This window comes from Epinephelus fuscoguttatus, linkage group LG5 (genome assembly GCF_011397635.1).
Source record: "Epinephelus fuscoguttatus linkage group LG5, E.fuscoguttatus.final_Chr_v1".
Lineage (NCBI taxonomy): Eukaryota > Metazoa > Chordata > Actinopteri > Perciformes > Serranidae > Epinephelus > Epinephelus fuscoguttatus.
In genome coordinates, this window is record NC_064756.1 from 26,591,829 (window position 1) to 26,601,853 (window position 10,025).

Genomic DNA, 10,025 nt, shown 5'->3' on the forward strand with positions numbered 1-10,025 from the left:
GAACATCACCAGTGTCCTTTTTCATTTTTTAAATAATTCAATTATTGCATTTTTTTTTATAATTTTATTTTTATTGAGTTTTCAATTGAACACACAAATAGTCAACATACAAAAGACATACAGAACAGAAAATTCCCACCCCAAACAACAAACAACAACAGGGGCTGCAGAGAGACAATCAAAATAAAAGAAAAGAAAACAAAAATATATATACCAAATTTACATTAGTATGACAGGGAGCAAGTAAACAAACAAGGGTACATATACATGTAGCGGCCAGACATCGCCTTCTAGAGATGAGCCATTTAAAGTCTCTGTAAAAAGGTGTGCATAGGCGTACAAATTCTCCAGAATTTGTCCGATTTGTGATTGAGGTCATGAGTCAATTTTTTCAGGGGGAGAAAGACTGATATTTGTGATATCAACATGTCAGTTGTGGGGACCTGGGGGGTTGACCATCGTAACAGAATACACTTCTTGGCCAAGAATAGAAGGATAATTAGCAGAGATTCAGTATCTGTGTCAAAAAGATTGTCCGGAATATGACTTAACAAACAAAATGGAGCAGTCAATGAGAAATGTTTACCAGTAACCTCCTGAATCACTGAATGGATCCCATTCCAGAATGGCTGGATGCGGTCACATGACCAAAATAAATGAATTGAAGTGTACCTTTATGCTTTTTACATTTAAAACACAGGTTTGAAGTGTCCGGGAACATTCTCTGGAGGCGAATAGGTGTAAAATAGATCCTGTGAAAAAGTTTGAAATTTTGTTCACATATAGATATTGAAGTACATTTTGGAAAAATCCAATTACAGATCTTGGACCAGTCCGCGGGACTAAATACCACCTCCAGATTGCATTCCCACAACGGCTTCAAAGGGTCATAGGCTGAAGAGTCAGAATATTGCAATACAGTATAAATTTCAGAGATCAGTCCTTTGAGTGATTTGGCTGAGACCACTGTGTTTTCCAGTTCTGACAGTTCCATACGGATCATGTTTTTCTTTAATAGAGACTCTATAAAATGGTGAATTTGGAAGTACTTAAAAATATCTTTGCAGGGAATGTGAGATTCAGCCCTGATTTGCTCAAACGGTTTCAAAGAATCAGAGATCAAAATCAAAATCTGGCAAGCCCTTAGTGACCCAATCCATCAGACCGATGCTCCTTATCTGAAGTGGTAAGTCAGGATTCAGTGCCAAGGGGGACCGAGTTGAAATAAAAGGTGGAATATTTAGGTGTTTTTTCACATCCCTCCAGACTAGCAATGTATTGTATACGATTATATTATTTTTAAGGGAATTTATCTGATCTATATTGTTGATGAAGGGGAGAGAATTTAGTCTTCTAGGGTGGCATGATAGGGTCTCAAGACCGATCCATAGAGAGCCTTTCCTATTCATGAACCATTTTGTCATCATTTTAAGTTGGGCTGACCAATAGCAGAATTGTAAATTGGGCAAAGATAAGCCTCCCAGTTCCTTTGGCTTAGTGAGTTTAGAAAATCTAACTCTTTGATATTTATTATTCCAGATATAATGGGAAATGCTGGAGTTGAGTGACTTAAAGAATACTGGGGTCAAATAGCATGGAAGATTTTGAAATAAATAGCTTAAGCGGGGAAGAATATTCATTTTTATAGTGTTAATTCCCCCAAGGAAAGAGGTCGGTAAAGAGGTCCTCTTTTTCAGATCTGCCTTAGTTTTTTGAATTAAGGGGGAATAATTGGTCTCAAATAAATTATTTAAATCAGGAGTAATAAAAACACCTAGATATCTGAAACCCCTCTTCGACAGCTGGAAAGGTGATTGTATGGTCATATTCTGGGGGATGTTAAAGGATGTGGCGACCAATTTCCCTAGATTAATTTTATAACCCGATAACATGCTAAACAAATTTATAGAGTCAAGGACTGAATTATTGCATTTTTACCCTGAAGAGTAGCTCTGCAGATGTATGAAATGATTTTCATGCAACAGTGAGTATAGTGGCTGGGGGAGGGGGGGCATTTGTTGCTTATAGCAAACTTATATCCATCCACCAGTATTTGAATTCTAATGTAAACTTCCAGCCACTGATGAAATGGAGCAGTGGGATAACCAGTTCACTGAAAGAGGCCAAAGACAGAAAAGTTTATAGTATTCTGAATGTTATTTTTGTGTGTGTGTGTGTGTGTGTGTGTGTGTTTGTTTGTTTGTTTGTTTTTTGATTCAATAAAATTCTTGTGTCGTCAAGCTGAAGCTGAAAAGTCTTTCTCTTGCACTATGCAGTAAGAATGAATTCAAAACAGTATAAGATTTGGCATACTGGAAAAGAAAATTACATATCTAGTGACAGCTATAACTATGGGTTCACCAGTGGCACCCCCAGATATTTTTCATGGGTATGGTCAGATGGAGCTGCCCAAAATCTTGAGTTTTACACCAAAACCAAAAGCCATAAGTCATCAGTTTTTCCCACAGGATTTTGGAGACTACATCCAACCCTGTAGGGGGTCCAGGGGCATGCTCCCCCAGGAGAAAATTTTGTATATATCTGATTTAAAGGCATCAATCTGGTGAATTCTGAGAGCCAGGTTATGATGGCAGAATATGCCTTCAACATCTTTGTGCTTTTTGTATGTTAAAAATGTTCTATTTTTACTGATAAAAACTCTAGTGGTGTGTTATGGTGAAGGGTTATACTTAAAATACGGCTAAGAATTAGTGGTTAAACATTTCAGTAATCAAAAGAAAAATGACTAACATACTGATCTGCCTCTGGAGAGCTATTTTATTATTTTAAATCGTGCAGACAAAATATTCTTTTAAAACTCTCTCACTCACAAACACAGTTACAGATATGCAAAACAATATAAAATACGCAATACGAAAAGAAAACAAAAGGTGGTAACACTTTATGTTAAGGTACTGTAATAAGCATTAATTAATACTTAATAAGCACCAATTAACAGTTAATGACCACTTATAAGACAGAATAAGATGTTTATTACCATTAATATAATCTCTCCAAACAGATTCTATAATCTACATTGCAGAATCTGTCGGCAGCCCTGTGTGAAAGACGACTGGGGGGGGGGGGGGCTTTGAGTTTGAACGATGCTGCGCTTAAGCTAATCACAATGGAAGGGGCGCGGCCGAGACGTGCAGGTGTCCCCAGGAAATGTGTACCTACAGAAACAGCAAGCTCCGCATCCACAGCGACTGCTCCACCCAAAACGCCGTCTCGTCAACAAGGAAAAAAAAAAAATTTCCAGCAGATGTCTGAGTTACAACATGATTTAGCTAACTAGAGTAGTTTCATGTCGTAATCCGACAACGGCAGGCTTTAAACAGATGACGTCCTGATGTTAGCTTTGCTAACTCTCACTGTTAGCAGCAGCCACTGATGCTTTCTAGACATCGTGATTTCCCATAACTGAATAAATACCATACATAGCAACACAAAACTGCTTTGCTAGCTCAATCATGTTGTAACTAAGATATCCGCTGAAAAAAATATTTTATTCACGGACCGTTTATTGAGTTATTACCTTATTTTTATACAGTCTATGGTTATTACAGACACCGCTAACGTTAACAGCTAATGGTTAGCCCAGCTAATCTACGATAACCATGTTTATTACAAAACGTGCACACGGAAATAGTAACGTTTATTCAATCATTGTGTTTACAGACTTAACAAACATCAGATTAGTCTAAAAGGTGATATAGTGACGAGAAAAATGTGATATATAGCTAAACTCTGCTGGTTTTCTACTCGAAGTATTTGTAAACCACATGGCGATTCCCTGGGGGCACCACCGAAAGTGAAGGGCGTGAGGCCCCTGCACTTCCGTTAGTTGAAAAACTCCAGGCTGTGCCTCCAGAGGTAAAGGAAGAAAAAAAAATGTATTTATTTGTTTATTTTTTTTTTTACCAATGGATTTCCAGATTGGGTCTTCATTAACCTTTTAGTTTGTTTTACACATGATCTTTAGGACCCCACCTTGTGCACCCATGGTCTGCGGGACCTCATGCTCATACATGGTATTTTTGTTCGGTCCTAGGACCATTAATTTTTGTTTGTCATTGCTGACTTTAATTTCTGTTTGGTCGTCGGACCTTATTTTACTTTCATCATTTTGTTTAAGTTGGTCTTATGACCTTAGTTTTTGTTTGGTCTTATGACCTTTTATTATGTTCTAATTATTGTCTCCTAGGTCACCAGGTACTCACACCAGTCACGGTATTTTCAGTTTGGTCATCAGACCATTAATTTATGTTGCTGACTTAAGTTATGTTTGGTCGTCAGACCTCAATCTTTTTTTTTTGTTTGTTTTTTACATTTTCGGTTGGTCTTCTGACCTTAATTTCTGTTTGTTCTCATGACCTTTGATTTCAGTTGGTCTTTGTTGACCTTTTATTAAATTCACCAAATAGACACCAATGGTCTGCAGACCCATGCACTTTTTTCGGGTCCATGTCATTGGTTCGACAGCCCATTGGTTCGACATCCCATTAGCCTGACTGTCAGCGGTGCTGAACAGCTCGCGGCGGGCGTATGGTGCACCGCGACTGGCTTGAGGCGGAGCAGGCTCACGGCTTATGTGTTTGTCACTTTCTTTTTCATTTTAACCCACACCATGATCTTTTCCTGACCCTAACCAAGTGGTTTTTGTGCCTAAACCTAACCAGACCTTAACCACAGGGCATCATGATAATTTCGGAACGGACTTCGGAACAATGAGTTTAATATGGTTGGAACAATGGGATGTCGAACCAATGGGCTGTCGAACCAATGCGCAGTTCCCCTTTTTTCAGCCTTCCTTTCTGGCATATCACCATTATTTTTGCTGTCACAGCTTACTTCATCTCTTGCTTTTATATTATTTGGTGATTAGACGTCAACACCTTTCCCTACTGCCACTTTCCTTTTCAATGCTTATTTTGCATCAATCATTATCTACTAGATAGTGGCTCCCTAGTTATCATTCCAGAATTATTCCTAACACACATTTCTCATCAGAGTTAAACTATCTTATTCAGGGCTTATTTCAGTCATATACTCAACTTTGCAGATATCCATGACCTAGTTTTTCTTGTTTGGCTTTATGCGTGTCTCTCTAGCTATGCATTTCCCCTTTAGTTTTCCCTTTACTAATCTTATTAGAAGCTTGTTGCCTCCTGGTAAGGAGGGGGGGTGGAGGGGTTCTAATCCTTTTCACTTTTCACATTTTTCATTCTTATGTGTGCATGTTAATTAATATTCTTTTAACTATAAAACAAGTCTCTCCTGATTGAACTGTGATAATGCTATGCCCAGTGGTTACGTTACCAATCTTTGAGTAGATGATGGGGGGAAAAGAAATGCTGTGGCATGCTGGCGGCAGTTGAAGACTGGATAGAACTGGTGTTCCAGATGCAGTCTTTACTGTTTCCTTGCTCCAGAGGTGCAGATCTGAGGAGACAGGTCACTTGACATCCTTGCAGAGTTAGAAGTCTGCTGCTAACTCAGCTTGGTTCTCATTTTGTTAGAAAGTTAGTTTTAAACCTTGTGTTTGGCACACTAACTTGTCTGGTTTACAGGTTCTGTGTCTGCTAGGTGCAGGCCACATTGACAGTGAAGCTGTAGCTACAGCTGTGAGCATGCAGAGGTGAGAGAATGGGGGAAGGGCGTAGCAGGTCTTTCTGCCTACATCCTACCTTGGTCAAGGCCCAGGAGAAAGAGCCTTCAGAGTTTTAGGAGCATGAGCCCCCTTCAGAGGTTCAGGCCAAGAGGGGATGGAGAGTAGAAACTTCTCCCTAAGTTGGCTTGATGACATCACAGAGTCACAATTCACTGTGACAGTAGTGCCCAATCAAGTTTGGAAACTGTGTCCATGGGCATGACTCTCACTTTAGTGAAACAATGAGGCATCCTGTGGAGATGAGGGCAAAATGGCTGTCCTTTGTTTGATGATCAAACAACATGCAGTGTCAGCCACCATTTCTAAGACCGAGAGGAAAAGCCTTCACATGTCCAGTGTAGATCTGAACACGTGTAAAATCATCTGTGGCCCAGTGAATCCCAAAAGCACTGTGATCTGATATGTTCTTGGAAGACCAATATCACCTATACGTCAGCTCTGATCAACATATATAGATAAATAAATGAAAGAACACAAGTGTCTTTTTTGCCCTATTTGATTAGGCGCATCAGTCACTGCACAACCATGGCATGAGGGTCTTCTTTTATCTTGGATATTGATACTTATCAAGGAACTGACTATGTTCCAGATAGTCCAGTTCATCTTACACCTAATGAAGTTGAGGTTTGCAATGAACTGGAAGAGGAGCCCTCTACCACATCCATGGGTGGAGTATCCAGGGATTGTGCTCAACACATGCAGTCTGCAGGCGACTCTGTAAGAACAGAGATGGATGACCCTGCAGCAAGCAGTTTGCAAACTGCTGTTTGGTGTAACAGGGATGGCACTGACCATCATGCAAGTGCTTGGGTTCATGGCGACAGCCCATCCAATGGTATCTTTGGGGCTTACAGCATATGTGGCATCTGCAGAGGTGGTCTGCCAGCCTTCAGTTGGATGTGTCCAAGTAAGAGTAACTAGAATATGCCACATAGAAGTGGTTTACATTCTGAGAGCTGGGAACCTGAGGTCTAATTTGAGACAAATCTCAGAACTGCATGTCAAATTGTTCTAGTCATAAATACATAATAAACATTGTTGGGATTCACTGAACCACAGATGATTTGTCTTTTTTTTTTTTAAATCTAAACAAGACATATGGGGGCTTCTCCTCTTGCTATCTGAAACGGTAGTGACCTCATGTTCTTTGTTCTTCAACCAGAGTACAGTTATTTGACACCCATCTCCACAGGATGCCCCACCTCACACCTCAGGTCTCAAAACTTGATCGGACAGTACTTTTATGGTGTGACTCTGTGATGTCACCAGGCAACTCTAGAATTTCTGGTCCCTTCACACAGTCCTCTTCCTCTTTCATCTTTGTCCTTCCTCCTGGGCCTTGAGCAGCCCAGACAGTCTCTCTCTTCCTCCTTGGCTCTGACCAACTCAGATGCCCTTGCACCGAACCATCGAAGGGGGGGACAGTTGCTCACAGACTCTCTTTCTCCTGGACCATGACTTGCCCTCACTCACTGCAGGAGCAAACCTGAAACCAGAACACTTAGAAGGGCAAACACAAGGTTTGCAACTAACTGTCCAGCAACAAGGAGAACCGAGTTAAGTTAGCAACCCAGCGTCTGACTCTGCACAGACCCCAAGGGACCGTCTTCCTCGGATCAGCACCTTCAGAACGCGGACACAACAAAGACTTCTGGAACCAGAGCTCTTTCCAGCCTTCCCCTGCCAGCTAAAAAAAGCAACAAGCCTCAAACCAACTCTTCCCTCCATCCATTCAAGGATTGGTGAAATAACCACTGGGCATAGCTTTATCACAGCTGTACAGGCTAAGCAAGACTGTTTAACTTGTATGTGATTTAATGCTGTTTACTGAGTGGTTGTTGTGATTGTTTGCAGTTTTTTGGGTAGTTGGCTTTGCCAAAGTTAAGTGAGGTTAGTTTGCTAATGCTGTTCTCAGACAGAGTCTTGCATGCAACTAAACATCCTCTGCACTAATCCAGACCCTTTGCAACACATATCACATCCACATAGACTCATTTACAAATAGACTTTCAACAGAGCTACACCCCAAGAGGCAACTCAAAGTCCTGTTTATTTTCCTCCTGACCTCACGGTCAGACAATCACCTTCCCCGATCTGAAGCCAGCTTTGATTCAGCCATCTTGTAGTTCTCTGATGCCAGACATTTTATTTTGTAGGCCAAACAGCCCTTTGATTAAAACACTCGCCTTTGTCTTTCTCTTTCTCTCTCTCTCTCTCGCACACACACACACACACACACAAACACACATAAGCACACCGAGCTTGTATAGTTAGTTAGTTAGTTAGTTGGAATTTGTGTGTCTTGTTTAGCTTTGATTCCTTTATGGATAAATATATTTGGAATCATACCTGCTGTCTGTTTGATGTTGCACAAGAGTGAATGAATAGTCAGCCTCTGCTACGTGAAGAACTCTAAAATCCTTCAGGCTTTACTATTAAATTTGGTTATTGTTATTCATTTTATTATTAATCTAAATTCGAAATTGATGGTGTAGTGAACCTTTTGAGACTGATATCTTTTACTGGCTATCATTTTTTCTTTTTTGGGTATGGTGCCCTATGAGGTGATTTAATGTAAATAAAGTCATATTATTTAACATAATTAATAATTATTAATAATAATTATTAAATATTTCAGATAGCCAATTTGATGCTTTAATTGGAGATCTATTACTAGGTCAGGCTCGTGTTAAGGCTTAAGTCCCAACAGTATCACCAGTAGATTCCCTACATTTTGGTGCCTCCATGTGACGCCCAGTATTGTTCCCAACATTTATGGTGTTCCCCTGTGAGGCCTGCTATTATAATTTACAACAACATTGTGTTTTGGTTAGGTTTGATTTCAAATGTTGAAAGTTTGGAATGAATAAGGGAACAGAAAGTTATTATGGAAGTATTTGATTATTGCCATGATGGGGGTCAGTGACCACCTTTTCTTTTTGGATTGTTGGTTGTCTAAGTCCTCTGAAACACTAAATGAATGCAAGATAGACATGGACGGTAAGGGCAATGGAGGAGCAGTATGGTGACAAGGCGTGGTAGCTGATGTCTGTTGCTGAAGCCGGATAATGATGGCAAGCCGCTCTGCTAACCTAACTGTCTCACTGTGTGTGTTGTGGGCTATCATCAAGGGGCTAATCTGATGGAGCAAATTGTCCTGGTGGTGTTTCTAATCATCAATTTCTCACATCAGCAGAACAACAGAAACATACTCACCATTGTTAAAACATGCTTGATTTAGGGGCCTTACGTACCATCTACAATGGCAACACAGTCACTTTTTCTGCCATGATCTCAGAACTAACAATACCATAATTTCCTTGAGTGTTGCCGTGTTTATTATTAAAATCTTAGGTTTTACACTGTCTGAGTTCTCTGGTGTGCCCTCTAGTCGAATCCTCCAGTAACACATGTGGTACATAGGCAAGTATGTGAACAATTCCATCTATGGTGCAGCCGGTTGTCTATGCAGGTTCATGTTTATAAAGTGTATCTCCAGCTCTACAAGGTTGGTTATATACAGTCTCCATTAGTCACAAACCATGGCAAAATGCCACATGTCCATACGTGTTCATTAGTTGTTGTTTTTTTAATACCTTTGTAACTCAGTTCTGTTTGGTCTCTGAATTTGCAGAGTTTCTTTACTTGCTAATGTTTTCTAATTATTTTTTTCCAGTGCATTTCTATGTATGGTTGTTTTTTCTATGTTGTCAAATGAAAAAACAAAAAACTATTTGCATGTGGGGTTTTTTTTCTTCCCAGATATCCCCAGGAAACTTGTTTTGAATTTTAACTCTACTCTGTTTTGTTCTGTGTAATTTGCAATGCTTCCGTATTTCATTGTGTTTGTTGTACCTGCATGTATTTTCTTTTGTTGCAGTTCATTGAGCTCTCATGCCTTCCTTATATTGATCATAATCACTTCACAACAATGTATGGAGGTATCAGTTACAGATAATGATTCATTCCATTGGTAAAAACCTTGAATGTACATCCATAGTATAATCTTAAAACATCAGAACTCCATACAAAAAAAATAACACAAGACAGGACAGGTGGATTTCACTCTTAGATTTTTAATAAAATTTGAGAACTTTTACTTTTTTTTTTCGGTCAAATGTTCAGTACCTTTCATAATTATGGATAGGACCTTAAGGCAATCTAAAGTTGATACACTATTAGAAACAATAATGAATGCATCATCATTTCCTGGATTTTCTGGAAAATCAAATCTATGATGTAAGTTCTTTATTTTTAAGATACAATACTGAATAAATGTAATAAATGCATGCAAACAGAAAAGAAATCAAGAGGATATCAATTCAAATGTGTGCATTGTTCATTATCTATG